Raw genomic sequence first — 21,444 nt, 5'->3', positions numbered from 1 at the left:
GAAGCCTGTACCCCTGCCCTTTTGACTATTGAACGAAAGTTGTTCCCAGTGGAAATAAGTGTTTTTGCTGAACGAAACTTCTGCCAGCCAGAGAGAACAGTTGCAACAATGTCATTAACATTTCTGGCTTACTGTACCTGTTTGTTTTTCCATCTTTCAGATGAAATAAAGAGGCGCTTCAATAACAAGAGACGGCAAAATATGGATGAAAAGAAAAAAAAAAAACCTTCGTCAAAAGTGGACAAGCTGCCCCCACTTATGTGGGAAAATGCAAGTTTTTTGGGGCACTTTCCTTTCTGAACCAGTAGTACCTAAAGCCCCTTGATAAAGACCGTTTTTACAAGTACCGCCAACCGTTGTTGTGGAAACGCGCGAGACACGTGCCGCGAGCGCGTGCTCCGCCGCCATTCGCTTCCAAAGGCCGCTCATTTCAGTGCTGTACCGCCATTTGCTTCCAGGGGCCTCTCGAGACATGGGCCTCGTGCGCTCGCACATTTGACGCTACTTGCAAGACACGTAAACACATCGGGGGGCTTTAGTAGTACCCACCACCACCCAAAAAGCCCGTACTGGGAGTGCAAGTGGTATATACACCTCTCATATGCAAACATTTCATTGCAATGTCTGCTCTAGATTTAGGTGAACTCGTCGATAGCTGATTAGTTGAAGGGGCCCATTGGTTTTCTTTTAAAACCCAAATTGAATCTGTGTCTCCATTAATGTATTGTAAATTCGCCGGACGGAACACTTTATGGCAGGGCGTTAGACAGCCAAATTTATTTCCATGCAGTGTGCCTGCGTTTTGGTTATCCAAGTTCCCAGAAATATAGAGTCTGTACAAATTGAAATGAGAACAGCGGGTGCATAATTTCCGACAACCTTTAGGAAAATATATGAAAATTACCCCTACTAAAACACAAAAATAAGTGTGATGTCTTACTCGTGTTGTCGTATATCTGTCCCCCCAATTGTGTAGTGATCGGAGATACAGTTTTCTGAAACACCGAGCTTGGCTACGACGGAAACTGTCCCCTCTCCTCAGTAAGGTTTTTAGACTAGCCTTTACTGACACCTACGAGCCTTGCCTGAAAGGTGTCTCTGAAATTATCTCGGCATACTGAATTAGTGAGAAGGCTAATGCATTACAAGCGTATGGTTATTAGTAGAGTCCTGCATATGGCGGATTGTGGATCGGATGTTACTATCCACTGGTCCAGATATATATTTTTTTTCCTAGGCGGTCCATAAGTATGTGCGACTTTTAGCCTTCGACGGCTTGGCGGAATACCGTGTTCTATATCTTGGCACATATTGTTGATTGGCTAGGAGATATGCTGATATGCTTATAGCTGGCAGTAATTGCTTTTGCTATGTCCAGGAGCCTCCCGTGGAAGAGGTGGAATTCTGTCCGGAAGACGAGGCTCCAGTTGACAGCCCGCTTCAGTCGGTTTACGTCGAGGAGGAGACAGAGCCAGATGCACATCCAGAGACACAGCGAGAGCCAGAGCCACAGCTGCCGAAGAAACAGCCAAAGAAAAAACAAACGGAGACAGTTGTGAAGGAAGGTTGGCCGCCCTGAACAATATAGCTACCGCCTTGTCATCATCCACGGAGGATGATGAGTGCGCCATCGTTTTGAGGCTTATCGCTAGCCGGCTAAGACGGCAACCATCTGAAAGGCACAGCTGGTTCCAGGTACACATGCTTGATTATGCCACCACTCTGGAGAGCTCACACATGGAGTCCAGCGAACAACCCAAAAAAATGTAGTATATATAGCATGAACTTCAAAATGGTGGATACTTGGGCTAGTTGGTGGTTGCTATACATAATTAAACAGCGCACAAGGAGAGGGACAGAAAAGGAAGACAGAACAGGCAAGCGCTGACTCGCAACTGACGATTTACTATGAAAAAAAGAAGGAAGAAAACTACACACATGAACATATATCGGAAAAGAGAAAGATGAGAAAAAGCTAATAAATTAAATAAAATTACACCTAAAATAATTATAGCTGAAAAGGAAAACAAAATAAAATGAAAATCAATCTCTCAAAGTCCTAGGCATGTCCAGTGCCGGCACTCCGAAGCCTTGACCATACACCTATTAGTGCGCAGCTGCCCCCATAAACTCATACTCGATGTCTTGTAGTGTTAATGATGGCTGGCTCACACATTTGGATTCGAGCTTTCTTATCCAAAAGGCTTCCACTATTTCTCTTGTTGTTTTTTCTTTATGGGAAGCTAGAACAGTTGTTGCACAAAAATCTGGATCATATCCACAGGTTCTGCAGTGGATGGCTAGGTGGCTTCCAGTGGTGGTTTGAAGAGACTGTTTATGTTCCCTCAAGCGGTCGTTGAGGCAACGCCCAGTCTGTCCGACATAGGTTTTCCCGCAGGACAGAGGAAGATGGTAAACCACTTGTAGAATGCAAGACACAAAGTGCACCTTGTGGTTTTTCATGCAGCAAGCCCTGCTGTCATTGTTCTTGTCCACAAGCGTGCAAATTCTACCCAGTTTGTTTGGGGCTGAAAACACCATGGGCACGTTGTATCTATTGGCAACATTTTTTAAGTTGTGCGACGTCCTGTGGATGTATGGTATAACTAGTGGTCGGATATTGGTAAGGTCTTTGCTCTTTTTTCTTTTGGTCGATCCTTTACAGGTTTGTATCAAAGTGCCCGCAACTTCACTTAACATGGCTGATGGAAAGCCGGATCTTGAGAGTTTGTTTACTTGAGTGCTGAAACTCTGTTCGATGGTGTGGTGACAGGATTTTTTCAAAGCTGAACACATGCACGAACTGGCTATCCCTCTTTTTATTAATTTTGAATGGGCAGATTGGTAATTAAGAATTTCTTTTTTGGAGCGTGGTAGGTAGGACCAACAAATGTGGTGATCTGAGATTTTTATAGATAGGTCCAGGAACTGCAGCACATTTAGAATAGGTTGTTCATACGTAAAACTCAGACCTTTACCGCTTCTGGAGAAAACACTCAGGATTGTATCTATTAAGTCTTCTGTTTGTTCTTCTCGGAGGATAATGAGAAAGTCATCAACGTACCTGAAGACTTTTATAATAGACATAGTGCTCAAAAGCAGTGCGAGGATCATGTCTACGCCTCCCAGAAAGATGTCGCTTAAGATGGGAGCAACACATGACCCAATGCACACTCCAGACCGCTGTAGGTATGAAGAATCTTGCCATTTTACAAACAAGGCTTTCAGATAAAAGTCTAGTAGCTCCATGAAGCTTTCCGTTGAAGTACCACTCGAATTCTGAAACTTGATTTCTCCTGATGTTCAATAGTTGATTTGACTGAAGCCAGGAGAGCATCCTGTGGAATGGAGTAATACAGGTCCACCACGTCTACGCTGAAGGCTCCTTTCTTCTGATTGGTGTCACTCTTCAAAAAAACATCGGGCCTCTATCCTCCTCTCACATGTAAATATGCCCCTTTCAGTAACATTTGTCATCTGGTCAACCTCGCGGCCCAGTGCATGTTTAGTGCCAGAGTGGCCTCCTGGCACATCAAGAAGGGCCTCTGTCCAGTGGAACTCCATGGATTGTGCGGTATGCTACAACCGTCAGCAGGCCATGCAAGAAGACTGTGTCGGATTCTTCGCTCCGAGTACTGGCGGCAAGAAAGGTATTTCAAGGAATGCCTTAGAGTGGCTTGTGCTGCTCGTGGAGGCACCGAGAACCAACAACGAAGGCTGTTCTACAACATGAGCAATTCGGAGAGACAAGTTGCTGAATTTCTCTGGCGGGGGATTCTTCCCCAACTGCTCTGCAAAAAGAGAAACTTGACTGCCGTCAAAGGGACAACAACCATCTTGGGCGGCGTTAGTATTCCTTCTCCTGTAAGGAAGACTTTAGACCTAGGCCCTAAATTTTCCGTGGAACCCACCTTACAGCCACCTGCTTTACTAACCTTGGCAAGGAAGGTAGCCTTCAAAGTTCCAGAAGCAGATCGTCCCCGATGCATCTCAGAATGTGTGAACGTCATCACAAGCTCCATCAAGAAAGGAAGACAGCCCATTCAAGTCAGACCCGTGGTCAGATATTTAGGGCAAAACTCCCAGAAACTTCTGCTCTCAGATAAAGAAGGAGGCTTTGTCGTCATGCCCGAGGGTATGTACAATGAAAAGGCTAACGCTGCTGTAATGAAAAATTTCAAGCCTGTAGACATAGTACTGAAAAAGATCAAGGAAAGAGCATATGCCACCTGTCAAAAGCTAAGTCTCAATCAGCTGGCGGTAAAAATAAAGAAAGCTGAGGGCTTGCACCTGGATATATTTTTAGTGCAAAAACCCACAAAGATGCATGTCCCTTCAGGGCCATTGTATCAGAAAGGGGTACTTGGCAGAAACAGATCGCCCTCTATCTCCAGATTCACCTCTCTAGCCTCAGCATAGTTGACCCGTTCCTCATACACAACTCCGAGGAGGTAATTGATTTTTTGAAGAGTGACACCAATCAGAAGAGAGGAGCCTTCAGCGTAGACGTGGTGGACCTGTATTACTCCATTCCACAGGATGCTCTCCTGGCTTCAGTCAAATCAACTATTGAACATCAGGAGAAATCAAGTTTCAGAATTCGAGTGGTACTTCAACGGAAAGCTTCATGGAGCTACTAGACTTTTATCTGAAAGCCTTGTTTGTAAAATGGCAAGATTCTTCATACCTACAGCGGTCTGGAGTGTGCATTGGGTCATGTGTTGCTCCCATCTTAAGCGACATCTTTCTGGGAGGCGTAGACATGATCCTCGCACCGCTTTTGAGCACTATGTCTATTATAAAAGTCTTCAGGTACGTTGAAAACTTTCTCATTATCCTCCAAGAAGAACAAACAGAAGACTTAATAGATACAATCCTGAGTGTTTTCTCCAGAAGCGGTAAAGGTCTGAGTTTTACGTATGAACAACCTATTCTAAATGTGCTGCAGTTCCTGGACCTATCTATAAAAATCTCAGATCACCACATTTGTTGGTCCTACCTACCACGCTCCAAAAAAGAAATTCTTAATTACCAATCTGCCCATTCAAAATTAATAAAAAGAGGGATAGCCAGTTCGTGCATGTATTCAGCTTTGAAAAAATCCTGTCACCACACCATCGAACAGAGTTTCAGCACTCAAGTAAACAAACTCTCAAGATCCGGCTTTCCATCAGCCATGTTAAGTGAAGTTGCGGGCGCTTTGATACAAACCTGTAAAGGATCGACCAAAGGAAAAAAGAGCAAAGACCTTACCAATATCCGACCACTAGTTATACCATACATCCACAAGACGTCGCACAACTTAAAAAATGTTGCCAATAGATACAACGTGCCCATGGTGTTTTCAGCCCCAAACAAACTGGGTAGAATTTGCACGCTTGTGGACAAGAACAATGACAGCAGGGCTTGCTGCATGAAAAACCACAAGGTGCACTTTGTGTCTTGCATTCTACAAGTGGTTTACCATCTTCCTCTGTCCTGCGGGAAAACCTATGTCGGACAGACTGGGCGTTGCCTCAACGACCGCTTGAGGGAACATAAACAGTCTCTTCAAACCACCACTGGAAGCCACCTAGCCATCCACTGCAGAACCTGTGGATATGATCCAGATGTTTGTGCAACAACTGTTCTAGCTTCCCATAAAGAAAAAAACAACAAGAGAAATAGTGGAAGCCTTTTGGATAAGAAAGCTCGAATCCAAATGTGTGAGCCAGCCATCATTAACACTACAAGACATCGAGTATGAGTTTATGGAGGCAGCTGCGCACTAATAGGTGTATGGTCAAGGCTTCGGAGTGCCGGAACTGGACATGCCTAGGACTTTGAGAGATTGATTTTCATTTTATTTTGTTTTCCTTTTCAGCTATAATTATTTTAGGTGTAATTTTATTTAATTTATTAGCTTTTTCACATCTTTCTCTTTTCCAATATATGTTCATGTGTGTAGTTTTCTTCCTTCTCCTTTTCATAGTAAATCGTCAGTTGCGAGTCAGCGCTTGCCTGTTCTGTCTTCCTTTTCTGTCCCTCTCCTTGTGCGCTGTTTAATTATGTATATATAGCACTGTCATCGCCCTATGAACCCTTGGACCAGCTCGTTGGAAGCAGTGTCTCAGGTAAGACTGGCTGAAAGAAACCACTGCCAAGGCTAGTGGATGAGCTGAGACACGTCTCAGGTGTGGACTCAAATGCTAGTCTTGGCAGTGCTTTCTTTGACCCAATCTTCACTGAGACACTGTTTCGAGCAAGCAGCGTGATGAGAGGTAAGGAGAGGGGAGATAGCTAAGGAGGAGCGCTGCCCTTGGTATGAACATGTGGTGACGTTATGTACCACTTTTTGGCGCGCGCGTTTGAAATGTGTTAACTATAACAAGTCTAGTGCCGTAAATAATGTGCGAAACAATGTTTTTTGCGCGACATTTGTCATGTCATATTTGTAATTTTTTTTAGGTTAAAACTTTTTTCCTTTTTTGGTGTCTCTTTGAGCAGTTGCAGGTATGTGTAAGTCTTTGTTTAATTTTGATTTGTTTCTATTTATAATGAATTTGGTGCCGGAATAGACCGATTTCACCATCCAGTTGGCTACGCTGCCGCAATGCACCGAGGCAACTTCAGTTTCTGCACGCGCGACAACCTCGCTGGAGCTCTGCGTGTGCACAGCTCGAGACGGCACGAACCGTCTCTCTCACTGCCTCCTGTGTACAGTGTTCTAGAGGGGGTTGTAGTGGCAAGAGCGGCTTTGTGAAAATTTTGCGCATAGACGACACCATGGCGCTGCTGTTCTGTGCCCTAGGAGCGCGCCCCCGTCAGCCCCATCGTCAGCGCTGTTCGGCGCTTACTACTGTGGTTTGACTGGAGCTTTTCGCGGTGCGAAACAACTGCTAATGTTGTTCTGTATACTCTGTTTCACCTTATGATGTACCGCAGGAAAGGCTACAAGCGCGAGCTCCTTGCTCTGGGGCACATCTCGGCGGCACAAGCTCTGGTGAATTAAGAGCAGCTGCCAACGCTATGAGCTCGCGCTTCTAGCCATCGCTGCGGTACAACATAAGGTGAAACGAAGTATAGTAAATTGTAGTTCTGCCTTTCGACTAATGCCTCTAGAGTGTGTGCTATCCTCTACTTAAAACATTCGCGTGTTTTGAGGGAGATTATTTAATTAATATCGACTCCCCCCCCCCCCCCCAGTACTGACACATCGTTCACCAACGCTATCACTTGGGCTGCAGGCTTAATTGCTGCGAAAGAAGTTCTACGGTGCTACATTTTGAAGAAGCGTACCGCGTCACCCTCGTCGTCTTCTTCGTTCATCGCACACGTGCCATTAATTCTCCTAGGGCACAGAACTCCAGCGCCACTCACGGTATCTACGTCGACCGTCTTCACGCGCTTCATTGTAAGCGGGCGCCGCTCATGCCACTACACCCTCTAGAACACTGTACTCCTGTGGATGAAAGTAATAGCGGCTTCATGATGCATGAAATGCTTGGTGATATCGGTCTATGACGAAGCTCGTAGCCAGATGGGGATAATGTGTCGCAGTGTGAGTGCACTATGTCGAAAAATAGTAGAAGTAGCTACTTTCAATTTATTTCTCATTCTTTTTTGGTACTAAAATTAGTCTGAATACTTGTTGGACACCACTCACATATAAAGGAATCTTTTTGTTTGTATGTGTGTCTTGTAACCAGAGAGCGAAACCCAATTTTGAATCCCTGACAATAAAGAAATGATGTTTACCTTCTATTGCACAATTTTATTGTAGCATCCTCTCAAGTGCTCCCAGGCATTACAATCCTGGAGCATGGAGATGATAAGAGGGCAAACAAAATCAAGAAGCTTCAATTACAGCTAAATATTTAGTACCTATATCACATGTATAAAAAGGCCCACGGCTAGATAGGCACACACACTGCCGGAAAGAAGACATAAGGAACGTAAAAAAACTGCTTTCTAAACATGGAGCAAAACATAAAGCACAGCGACTGAACCACTGGAAGACGAACAGCGAGGACACTAGGTGGAAAGGGGGGGAGGGGCAAGAAATACGTGGAGATAAGAAAACTGCGAAGGGCAAACATTGCATTCAAGAAAAATGTACCCTAAGAACAAATAAACAAAAATGCAAGGAAAATACAACCACGCCAGCCACTGAAAGCAACAAAAAATAACTTATGTCGAGGCGCGCCCAAAAAGGGTCAGTAAGCGTAATGGTCATATTACTAAAGCAATGACTACCCCCGAAATCGTCGGCTACTACTACGACCTTTTCCTAAGAAAGTCAACGCTAAATTAGTTTAATGCCCCGTTTAAAATGTAATAAGCACACTGACCAAGTTTAATTTTGTGCGGGGACAAAACCAAGAAATAAGTTTGGTTTATGGTATGCTTTCCCCAATACTAAGAAATAGATTTGGCTTTGGTTTTTGGGAAACTGGGATTTCCTAGTTTGGGTTACTCTTTCGAATGCCCCCGAGACCCATGTAAATTGGTTTGATTCAAATGTACCACTCAAATTGAAATAAACCGATTCTAGAGAAATATTCTAATCAGACCTAAATAAGTCGGTCTCGGGGGAACGCTAGACCCGTAACCCATACTACTATAACCCGGTGTCCAAGACACCTAAATTAAATCTATTTCCTAGTACTGGGTAACCGTGACAGAAACCAGGCTTATTTTTCTGTTGTAGTCCCTGCTTTTGGGCCCCACCTTGCAGAGTTCTATGGCAAAGCTCCTACGGTGGAAAAATAATCAGTCAACTTATTCCGGATAAACGCTGCCGTTGCGCCATACCGGATACCACATGACCCTAGAGGCAGCAACTTGCTCGTCGTCTTCGGTTTGTTTGAAGTGTTGTGCGGTGGGGGGCTTGAACCACATTTGAGGAGGTTGTGTAGCACGCATGTCGCCTTGATCAGATCCCTCACATGGTCGAGCTCAGCATAGATTGTACTGTGATATACACGAAACCTGTTGGCCAGCTGGCCGAAGCTGTTCTCCACCACCCTCCGAGATCTTGAGAGTCGTTCATTGAAGGTGGCCTCTTCGTCCGTTAGGTTGCTTTTTAGTGCGGTTTCACAAGGTGCTCGGCCAGCGGAAAGGCGTCGTCTCCCACAATCACGGCCGGCAGCTGAAGCGGCGAGTTGGGCAAAGCCATTGATCTTGGCAGGTGGGTATTACCGCTAGCCACCTGTTTCCCAGGGGAGTCCTAGCCCAGACTCCACCATCGCTTGAGAGCCGTAGGAACTGGCGTCCACATAAATAAAGTTGTACCTTGCATCTGTGAATGCGAAGAGCACAATGCTAAATGTCTTCTTGTAATTATAGTAAAGGCTACCAGACTTCGCAGGCTTCACAATCTGGACGTGCTTGCCATCAATGGCGGCGACATAGTTAGGGAACTGCCAAAGCATCTTAAAGTCTTTGGCCTTGGCCAACCACTCATTCTCAGTGGCAGGTGTGTGCACAAGGTGGCACAGGGGGGTGCAAATGGCTGCACACGTCTCCCACAGTACCGCGTGCACGGTGCCTTTGCCCAGTCGCAATTAATAAGCCAGGCTCTTCTGACTCTCTCCTGGAAAGAAAGTGTGCATAAATTTGGACTTGTAACAACTGGGGGAGAGGGATAAAGTTTCGTCATCCAGCTTATCTGCTCCAAATTCCAGATATTAAATAAGCGATTATTATTCAAAAAGTACCAAAGAAAATAAATTAGATGTTGCTAACAATGGTGAGCGGGTAAGCTTTTTAACATCGATAAAATTAGCTATATTAATTTCGATATCCCAGGCCCAAAGTTTCCTACGCGCAGCGAGGACAGTTTATTTCACTGCTATTTCGATTGAGCTATACTCTGTTTCACCTCATGCTGTACCGCAGGAAAGGCTACAAGCGCGAGCTCCTTGCTCTGGGTCACATCTCGGCGGCACAAGCTCTCGTGACTTAGGAGCAGCTGCCAACGCTATGAGCTCGCGCTTCTAGCCTTCGCTGAGGTACGACATAAGGTGAAACAAAGTATAGTAGGCGCAAGCGCGTTCGTTTGAGCAGTGTATACCGGCCCGAGGCAAGCGCTACCGCGTAACGCAAACACATCTCACGCGCTGCACCACTCAGCTTTGAGGGTTAGAATCTTGATTTTCCTTTACAATGTAAGGGGCTCGATTGAAATCCTTTCTCCGGCTCCGCTACTGTTCGATTAAGGCTTTGTTTTAAGCGACGTGGGTGCGCTTCAGCTGGGTACTGATATCCTCCGTCAATTTAAATTAATTGGAAGTTCATGAAGCACCGGTCAAAAGTATGCTCGTTTCGCGTTGTTGTCGCAATGAAGAAAGCTGAACCCACCTGTGGCTAGGAACCTCAAGGTAAGTTCCAGTCGGGTAGGGATTCCACAGTTTGCAACAGAGATCAAACTTTCGAAAAGGTCCACTGAGCCTGCCAGAAGCACTCTTCGTAGCTTGGGCGTTACATGTGACTCCTGTTTTATGTTTTGCACTTCCGTACACTGAAGGAATATTTCCTCCGGACGCCCACTTCCGCTACCCAATAAGATGACATGATCGGGTAAGGAGAAGCTCAAAGGTTATTCCCAGTAGAAGAGGGAAAAAAGACACAAATGGTTGTTGTTTATTCCCTAGTTTCATAAAGCGACAATTGGAAATAACCAACACCAATAAGCCTCAAGCAAAGGACACAAGCAATCTCCGCCCCTGGCCGTTTCGGTCTGGATGAGCATCGTACCGGCGTGTGGTCGTGTATTACTACTCCGTTGAGCACGTTAAAGACCCCAGGCTAGCGGTTGCACTGCACTGGCTATATTGCCCATCTACAGCTCAGAGACAAGTCGCGAGTTCAGGCAGACTACTTCAGGCTGTATAAACATATACACGAACGCAAATGAAGCAAGCACACAAAAGTATTTTTTACATGCTTGCTGTCTCACGGTGCTTTTGAAGTAAGCACAAGCGATTGTAAGCCTGCCAAAGATACATTCGCGTGGGTGATTCAATTGCTTGACGTGTGTTGGTGTTGGTTGTTTCTATTAGTTACTCTCGTTGGACTTGGGCATGAGCATAGCGATCCCGCAACTGCCCAGAGCGGCAGTACAAACGGGGGCTTGCACCATCATTTCGAAGCATGCAATGTCATCATTATCATTGTAAATTTTAATATTTGAAAAGTGAAAAGACCTTGCGGTTTCTGGTTGGTGCCCATTAGGGCAGGGCTCCGTCGGCCGCCCAAATTCGGCGGGCTTGCTTAACCAGTCGCTGCTGGCCACCGAGCTTTTTGCCTGATAAGGCCGCCTCCCAGGAGGAAAAGGTGAGGGAATGAAGGGGGATGATTCCCTCAACGGGGAGGGGGGGGGGGGAATAAGATGGAGTGGTACATGCTGGTACAACCTGTACCAGGAGCAGTACACCGTGGCAGCGGTAGGCGGCGTTAACGCTCTTCTATAGGCCTATAAACATTTGCGATTGAGAGCGTTTAGGCGCATTTGACTCCGTTGCGGTTGCGAAAAACCAGGACATCCCTGCTTCGTATGTCCCGTGCCAAGATACTCTTTGAATTGAATTCCACGCTTCATACGAAGCATTTCTGTGCAGTTGACTCGCTTCTGTTTCTTAACGCAACGCAGTCAAACGCACTAAAACGCAACTGTGCGTCTGGGCATTTAAACAACCATTATGCATGGTATTAAGGGCTGTTTATACTCCAACGTAACGTCGACGGACGCGCGCTCCCAACCGCGTTGCGTGACGTTGCTACGAAAGGAGAGTTTATACTATGACGACAGGTGGAACGCCTCGCAACGTAACGCGCCCCGGCGCGCGCCAGCGAAGCTCACGTCGAGGCGAACTGTTTATACTCCACCGTAACGTCGACGTGCGCGCGCTCCCGAGCGCGCTGCGTGACGTAGATGCGACAGGAGAGTTTATACTCCGAACGCAAGTAGAACGCCTCGCAACGTAACGCGCCTCGGCGCGCGCCGGCGAAGCTCACGTCGAGGTAGGCGCTGCTCGAAGCTCGGCATCGGCCGACGGCGGTCGTCACCCAGAATTTCTCGCGCGAGCGTCAGTTGGAAACAAAAATGGCGAACGGAGGTGCCGCGGAGTGCGAACCGAGCGATCTGACGACGAACGAGGTTGAGCGGCTCATTGAAGCATTGAGAGAGCGCGAGTGTTTTTACGACATCGGTTCTCTAGAGTACAGGGATTCCAAGCGAAAAAAGAATGCCTGGGAGTCCGTGCGCATTGCCTGCGACATGAAGCCCGGTAAGTTGACTAGGGTGCTTTCATGTGCGTTTTGCTTGGGGTGACGACATTTGGCCATTTTGTTCCGAACGCTTATTTATATATTTTTTTTTCTGTGTTGAGCGCGTGAAAGAGCGTGTCCCTGCACGCGCTCGTGGCGCTGACGGTGCTACGGCCACGGTGTAAAATACACTCTTTAGGTGAGGACACGGCGGGGCTGAACGCGCGGCGCGAGAAATCAGATAGTGTTCGTTCGACGGGCATCCGAAAGGCTGCATCACTCCGTGGCCACCGTGCCCGCGACTGAGAGTGTCGCCGGCGGCCAAACAGCGAAACTGTGTGAGAGCGAAAAAAATTATCTCGTTGCCATGACACCCCGGTACACCGTGTTCTTTCTGCACGAGCGACAACCTCGCTGTAGCTCTGCGTGTGTCGAGCATGAGGTGGTACGAGTCGTCTTTGTCGTGCCCACGGGTCGACGAGTCATCTGCCGGCGCCGCTTTAAACCATAGTGAGAGAAAGAAAGAGAGAGAGTAAAAAGCGAACTTTATCTGCACTGCGCGAGGAGCGCGCTGTCCTCACCTGAAGAGTAATAGGGAATTTTCGTAGATCGCTTTCGCCGTCCCGCAAGGCCCTCCGCAATCCGCTACGATAGCGGGAACTCCACAGTCAAGGCTATCGGCGCGCCGGCGCAGTAGCAACTTCTTCGTTGCGGAACGCTTAGCGGAGGGGGCAACGCGGTCTACGAAAACTCCCTATTATCTTACACCGTGGCTACGGCCACGGTGTAGCTACGGCGACATTTTGTTTCCTGCGATTTCTTTGTATTTTCACTGTGAGCGCGTGCTGTCGCCATCGGGTACTACAAACGATGGCGGCATCCAAACAGAAAGACATGGAGACGCTCTAGTTATTTAGGACTTCAAGCAGAAGGGCAGTGCAAGCGGCTTAACTGATTTGGCAACTTGTTCAGCATTTTATTTTTGTATCATGTCCGCATTTTGAGATCTGAATTTGACATATTTATTTCAGGTGAGGACGCACAAAAAGCGTGGAAGTGTGTACGCGACAGGTATGTTCGGGAGGTCCGCGCCATTGAAGCTGCCACAAGGAGCGGCAGTGGCTTCGTCCAGAAAAAAACAATGGGCCTTCCTGGAAATGATGTTGTTTTACGAGAAACATATCCTACCCAGGAAGTATGTAAACAAAACTTGCAGTCCTCATTTGCTGTCTAACTAAATTTCTCTCCCATATGTTAATCCCACTTGCAGGGCAACCACCAACGTAAAGGCACCGCCTGTGGGCGACACAGCACAGTGTCTATTAATCAAAATGGTGGAATCTTCTCCTGACGACTCGACCATTCCCACTGACTTCGAGCCTGCCCAAAAAGAGCTGCAGTGCAGCCCCGAGGCTTTTGTCCCAGCCACGCCGTCCACGTCGGTTGAATCAACATCAAGCACCTCGAGGGGGTCATCAGGACAGTCACAAAGGTGCCCAGGACCCCGCCATTCTGCACGCAGAAGGGAGGCTGACACAATGGAGAGAGAACTTTCAAATCATTTAAGGAGTAAAATGACACAGAACGAGGCGTTTGCCTACTCTGTAGCACAATCTCTGTATCGTTGAGACGAGGTCACCAGTGCCCAGTTCAGGGCTTATGTAATGCACATGGTGTATGAATATGAATGTAAATTTCAGCAGAAATGAAACGCCCCGACCTTTGTGCATCTGAATGCACACGTGTTCACTCATTTCTTGATAATATACACATTCTGTTCATATGAACTACATTTTCGAAGAGCAATCTCTGCTTATGCAGTTCTACTACATCGTTAGAAGAAAACAAAATCTGTGAAGCAGTCTATGTTAATCTGAATATTATTAATTTTCTAGTGGAATGCTTCAGAATTGGTTCTTGAAGGCAAGCTGCAGGGATGTCTATCACATAAAATAGCTTGAAAGAACACCTACAGACATTTTGCAAATTTATCCCAAGCGTCAAGGAAGCGGCTTGGAATGTAGGTACACACGAATGTGGACGATAGCTTGCGCAGCACAAAGACCTGGCATGATCTTTTGTGCTTGTGTAAATTAGCAAAAGGTCTAGTGCACATAATAGCATCATCTGCTACTCAGACACACAGCCTGCACTAATACCGTTAATCAAACATGCTTTCTACCCATTACATTCACTTCGTGGGTGGCAGGCATTGCTCGAAACCTGTTCATATTTCCGAGGAAAATGCGAGTAGAAAAGCAGGCTTATCGAAAGTACATCTAGAACGTTATTTTACTCCTTTGTGGTGTAAATGAAAAGATTAAACCCGACTTTTGTAATTAATATGCAAGCTGTCCTATTTTCCAAGTGAGCCACTACTGCATTCCTGCGGGTTCACGTAATGAGAAGCCAATCATTTGGCATGCGTGCCTCTGTCTCAGTGGCAAGCGAAAAACATGGATGGCCAATATTCCTCGCTAGTGAAATTACCTCGCTCTCCCCTGTACAACAAAATTCACCAAGGTAGGCAGGTAAGCTCTTTGAAGGTGAAAACAACGAGGGATTGCAAAATATATTTTGCAGGTCAACCCTGTTAAGCAAGCAGAGCAGAGAAAATATATACAATTTATTTGCAAGGAAAGAAAAAATTGAACAGCATTGATAACAACCTTGTGTCGTCGTGTACTCCCTCGTCACTATGTCGTGTTGCCACGGGATAGCACCCTAGGGGAGATGAAGTGGTCTGCCAGCTGGTCCCTGATGCTGATTGCTGCTGGGATGCTGTTGCCACCTAGGCTCCTGTTGACACCAACATTCAAAATGTCAGCTCGCCACTGACCATCCACACGGGCCCTTTCACTGTCAGCACATCCAGGAGGGCAGTAGGCTTCTTCCCGTGTCAGGAAGTTGTGGAGGCAGACTCCCGCTTTTATCATCTTTTCACAGTGCTCATCAGTGCCATGCATTGGAGCCAGAAACGCCCGCCAGCGATACAGAAGTATTCCGAAGGCGTTTTCTACTGTACGCCTGCCCAGGAGAGCCTGTAGTTGAAGATCTTTTTTCGGTAGTCCAAGCCTCTTCCGGGGAAAGGGCGCATGAGGTACGTTTTCATCGGGAAGGCTTCATCCCCAAGGAGGCACAGCGGTGGTGCAGGCTGTGCGATTACAGGGATCTGGAGGGTGTTGGCAGCTAACGCCTTTCCGAGGTTAGACTCTCTCAACACACCGCCATCGGACTGGTGCCCGGCAGCCCTAATGTCCACCAGTCGAAACATGTAGTGGGCGTCAGCAACAGCCAGCAGCACCATCGAGTATAATTTCTTGTAGTTGTGAAACATTCAGCCAGAGTTTGATGGGCACCTGATCGCAAAGTGCTTGCAATCTATTGATCCAATGCCGTTAGGAAAGTTCCACTTGACGCAGAACTCCCTCCGGATCTCTTCCCACGGTTGTGATGTGGGTGGCTGCAGCACTAACGGGCAGAGGCAGTCCCAGATGGCTGGCAGCGTTTCCTGGAGGATCCCCGATAATGTTGCTTCATGCATCCGGTAACTTATGGCCACATGGCCCAGAGATCCTGGTAATGCAAGTAACCTAGAATTGTGAAAAACAAATGTGAGACTTAGTAGCTAACTCAGAGCAACTCTTTGGTCAGTCATTTCCACTGTTTGTGACCGCGTGTTAAGAACGACCTACGAGAGTGCTCCGTCAGACTTATATTGCTATACACGCAATATGTAAATATGTACTAAATGTGTTTGACTGACGCTCTACGGTGTTTTCCAATAGTTTATACTCTAAAACCGCCCGCAAAAATCAAGGAATCGGCGTATGAAGTGGAAATTGACCTCGAATATGAGTTTTACTGACCTGATTTACTCATTAATAATATGTCTCAATTTCAAGTGCAAAAATTAAAAAAAAAAATGAATGCCCGATGTTGTCAAATTGGACAGTCTTCCTATTTAGTAAAATATGTGTTTGATGTAAATGTTACATTAACACGTTGACTCGATTATTTAAGAGTGTCTCAAAATAAAGTTATAAGCTAGAACCAATGGCCCGTCAAACATCAGCAACTGAACCTATCAAGTTGAAACTTACCTCGAATACGTACTTTCACTAGTCCCCTTTACACATTACAAATTTAGGTCTCTATTTAAAGTACGAATAAATAAAAGACAACTGTCCCATTTTAGGCTTTTTTTTTTTGTTCTAGGAGTTAAGACTTAGAATTTGAATGCGTGCGGTACATTCAACCAGTAATGGAAGCATTTGAGGTACGTTTCTACTTGAAACGTCGCGTCCCTGATATTTGCTGGCGATTTAAGAGCCCAAAATTTATTTTGAAACGCATTGTCGAGATCGGGTTTCTCAAAATATCGGAGTAGATGAGAGCGCATAAGTTCCCGGTTTGAGGTATTTTAATACGAGTTGGGCGTGTGTACGGCGGTAGTACACCCTCTAGAAGCATAACCTAATCAGTCAAACATCCGTGAAAAGGAAGTGTATATCAAATATGTAGTACATAGAGTGCTTTAATATCCTTCTGTTTTGGGGGATGCCACTGCTTGTAGTACCCTATGCGTACAGCACGCGCTCACAGGAAAAACAAAGAAGTCGCAAGAAACAAAATGTCGCCTTAGCATAGTCGCGCCAGGAGCGTGTGCAGGGACACGCTCTTTCACGCTTTCAGAACAAAAAATAAATATAAGCGTTCGAAACAAAATGGTTAAATGTCATCTCCCCAAGCAAAGCGCACATGAAGGCACCATAGTAGTACATACCTCAGTGTCATGGCCAGCCGCTCAGCGGGCGAGATGGGAGAGCGATTTGTGGGCGAGTGTACAAGACGGTCGTGGACGAGTCCGAGCAGCTCGTCGAATGAAGCCTTCGTCATCCTGCAGAAAAGGAAACGACAGAATTGATTTACTCTGATAAGCGACATTACTATCGACCGTCGTCTTACCTGAAATATTGGAAGTGGTATTCTGGGTCGGACTCGCGCAGGTACTGTACTAATGGTAAAATTATCCAAACACTGTGCGCTTATCAAATATGTCTCGTACGTACATCGTGCGTGTTTTCTGGCGCCGTATTCAGCGCCATACATGCACCGCTGCAATATTTTGCTTTTTTTGCTGATCTAAATACAGGGTGTCACAAAAGAAAATTTACACGGTCTTTTTTACCGCAAAAATAAACTAGGAATTGCCGAACGCTCATTCTCCGCCGAAAGGTAGCGCTAGAGGTCACAACCAGATTCCAAAGTTTCAGCCCGATCCGATAACTTAATCAAACGTTATAAGTGATTTTCTGAAAATTCCAATGGGAAAATGGCGGCCGACGGAGTTTTCAAACACATGGGGCTCTACGGCGCCAAAAACCGAAAACGGGCAAAAATGGGCTTCATTTTCCAATTGAACTTTTCAGAAAATCTCTTATAACTTTTGATTAAGTTATCGGATCGGGCGGAAACTTTGGCATCTGGTTGTGACCTCTAGCTCTACCTTTGGACGGAGAATGAGCGTTCGGCGATGCCTAGTTTATTTTTACGGTAAAAAAGACCGTGTAAATTTTCTTTTGTGACACCCTGTACATCGCGAATCGGCTCTAAATGGTTCCTCCCGTCTGAACAAGCCTGGACAGAATGCAAACGGAAACGGAAATAAACCATCAGCTTATGTCGCGGTTGTCATGGCGACGCGCGTGCGCAACGCGAAGTGCGTGTCGGAGCGCGCTGACCGCGTTGGAGTATAAATGCCGTCGACCGCAACCTTTTCAGCGCAGCGCGTCGTGTCGTTGTTGACGACGAACGCCGGCGCACGTCACGTTCGTCGACGTCGGAGTAGAAACAGCCTTTTAAGTATTACCGTTCTCCAGAATCTGGTTTCGCAAGCACTTGCAAGAATCAATATTTTCCCCCTGTCATCAAGTAACACAGCCGCTCTCACTGGTCTAACATATAAAACCAAAATATTCGTTTGTAGGTAGGTAGGTGCTTATTTGGTGCTTGGAAGCACAGGCACCACAGAGATGCACGTAGCCTGTACAATGAATGCCGGAGAGGCACGTATAAGGGGTGATAATAATAATACAGTGAGATATATTGTGAAGCACTGATAATGTACAATGAGGCATCACGAAGGAGGGGTCTAAGTTTATCGCATGTGTGCGGCAGCTTCGCGACAAAGTTGCGGAACATCGGGTCAGTCAGTAATGGGCACGTTTCTTGATCTTTTTTGCAACGTTCAAAAAGTGCCGACCAACGGAGCCATCAATTCTAATTCTGTTGTGTCTATGTTTATACAGCGGGAAGTTAGTCAGCTCTGAGGGCATCTGGTGTCTTCGTTGGAGATGAAAGACAGTGCAGTATACGGCTGCTTGTCTGACGTCTTTAACGTGTATCACGCAGTAGTGATAGATGACAGCAGGCTGGTACGACGCTCATCCAGATTGAAACGGACAGAGGAGGTGGATTGAATCCACGATCAGTGAGCTTTACAGTGCGAGCTTTCGCTACACACGCTACTGATCCACGAGCAACGAGACATCGCGGTCGAATTCGAGCTTGAGAGAAAAACAACAGCAGCAGCAAGAAAATCTTCGGTTTGAGGCAATTTGTACTAGTGTCTCACAATCATTTGGTGGGCTAGTTGGTTGATAATAATGTTGAATTAACAGCGAAAATTTCACGAGGAAGGATAGACAAAGGAGACAGGATAGAGCGCGGAACTAACAACTAACGTTTAATGAAAACGAGAAAGAGGAAAAGGCCATAAGAATGCTTTTAAAAATGCATAATGAAAACCCGACATACACGTCAGGGACTGCCAGTGCTCCGCCTTGTTCAGAAAAACAAAAACCCTGAACCGTTTCTGGGAACGGCGAACTCGCGAGCTCTACGATGCACAGGTTAATCTGTCCAGTGGGGATGCCTGCGTAAGTGCGCCGACCGTGGCCTTGTCACCAAAAGAACTTTATTTTTTTTAAGTCGCGATCTTTAACTATCCTTAGCTTCTGTGAATATTTTCGACGTAACCTTCTTCTTTCTTTTTTTTTCTTTTTGTATACTAAAGTTCTATGCACGTCATCCCAGGACTCAATCGTTGTTAAAAAGTCTTTTAAGCGAGCAGCTTAGAGCTAGTATCCTTAGCGATTCATTTTCAGCGCACTGTGATTTTCAGGCAGTGTATGGGAGTACTCAAGCTATAGCATATGTTTGTGCGGGTTTTCCTTGTGCATTTTCAAAGCATTCTTATGGCCTTTTCCTCTTTCTCTTTTTCATTAAACGCCAGTTGTTAGTTCAGCGCTCAATCCTGTCTCCTTCGTCTATCCTTCCTCGTCATATTTGCGCTCTTAATTCAACATAATGTACAAGTTTCACCATCTCGTTTAACATGTTCGAAATAGAAACGACAGGGTGATTTTATTTACAGAAATACGCAAATGCAACAATATTTTGCTTTCTTCTCATGGTCTTAAAATTAAGATTAGAGGCACCCCTAGTACGTACGGCCAAGCGTTTTGTCACGTTTTTCTTCTAAATAATAGTATTTTCAAAAATGCCTCAAAACGCGCTAAAAACAGTCAAAACGGTCATATTTTGGGATATCATTAAAAATCTTCAGTGCTCTAAAGAGAAAAGTCAACGTCCGTACAACCTTCATTACGTCTTCATAAGTAATTTCCAAAATAATTAATACTATCGTGCATTCCTGAAACTCAGGTTTGTCTAGCGAAATTCGCCCATTGAGTAACGAGCGATTGAATCCCCCGTAAGATGGGCTAGAAGCTATGTCAACATTAATGCATGGTCTTCTTGTCGTGCCATCTCGCAGTGATCCTACATTTCGGCCTCATTGTGTCTGATGGTGGTTCAGTCTTTTCGAGACCTATTTTATAAACTTTGAAGGTGTTTTCCTGCTGCTTCTCTTTCCCCATCGATTAAGTTCTCTTAGGTGTCTATCGTCAGTGTCCGACAATTTCTTTTTTTTTTTTGGTGTCCGACAGTATCCGCTAATTATTTGAATTAAAACAGGATACGGGCTAGGGATTTGTCAACTTACAAGGAATATGGGCTTGATCCTAATGTTTGTTGCACCTAAAGGTACCAATAAGGGAAGGAAACTATTTAGGGGACGTGGTTCCCGAAAAAATAAAAACAGTCTTATGAGCAATGCAAAGAACACTGCCATTCAATATTTTTGGGCGTCTTTGTTCTTTGGTTCTTGTTCAGGTGATAATATTTGGGTGTGTCGTTATTGATAAAGAAAGGAACCCTATTTATGATCAATACCTATTGAATAAATGTACTGCAGTATATAATCACCCAGTAGTCGAAATACGCGAACGTAGTGATATCGGTCAAAGCTATTGACGATTAGCACATTAATTGCGTCTGTGACAATAATTCTAACACTGTGAGGGTCATACGAGCGATGGAAGTCTTCACATAAAAGAAAGTCACGTCACGTGCTTGCAACGATTCAATGCCCTGACTGTGACACGAAACTGCCCTTTTTCAAAGGACATATTCGAAATTTTCTTTTTTGTAACATTGAAGTGTCTTGTGTTTGGAAAATAATTAAAAAAAAAATGAATGTTTATGAACACACATAGTTGCAAAACGCCTCACAAGCATGTTTTGTAAGAACATCTTGCAGTGCAAAAGGGTCTTAAAAGGTAGCTGCAGTGAGTGACCTCCGTTTTAACAGTGAACGAGCTATAGAACGTACCAGCTATGTTGTGAAAATTTTAGCCTTCAAAAATCTCTGACTAGCAAAATCTTCTTTTCGCTTCGACAAGTATTTTTAATGTTGCATTAGTGTAAAAAAAAAATATATATATATATATATATACCGTGGTTTACAAAAGTAAGAGTACAATCATGCTGTAGACTTTTTTTTTATTTAAAGCGCCGCCATCTTGATGCTCGTGCCGCAGACGACACTGTCTATTAGCGCCAAGATGTTTCGGTGGCGCCAATATATGGTTTCTTTTCGTGACGTCATGACCGAGATTTGACTCGCCGTGATGCCGCGAGTTGCATTCCTGGCCACTTATCATGGGTTGGGAACGTCAAGTTCAATGGTGTGCAGATAAATTATGAAGAAACTTTCAGTCATCGCATTCTTAAAGCAGCGCCGTCAAAGTTGAGACTCTGACGTTGTTATTATTTCCGTTAATTAAAGCA

General features: G+C 45.5%; 1 protein-coding gene across 1 annotated transcript in view; it reads left to right on the top strand.

Moving 5' to 3' along the window:
* Positions 1-21,444, top strand: part of LOC120841191 — a 153,685-nt gene that overhangs the window by 1,170 nt on the left and 131,071 nt on the right. The gene's annotated exons all lie outside the window — the stretch shown is intronic.

Source organism: Ixodes scapularis, unplaced genomic scaffold, assembly GCF_016920785.2.
Source record: "Ixodes scapularis isolate PalLabHiFi unplaced genomic scaffold, ASM1692078v2 PGA_scaffold1__304_contigs__length_218370807, whole genome shotgun sequence".
NCBI classification, from domain to species: Eukaryota; Metazoa; Arthropoda; class Arachnida; order Ixodida; family Ixodidae; genus Ixodes; species Ixodes scapularis.
Note: the sequence above shows the minus strand (reverse complement) of the source record. Positions and strands in the feature narration are given on the sequence as shown.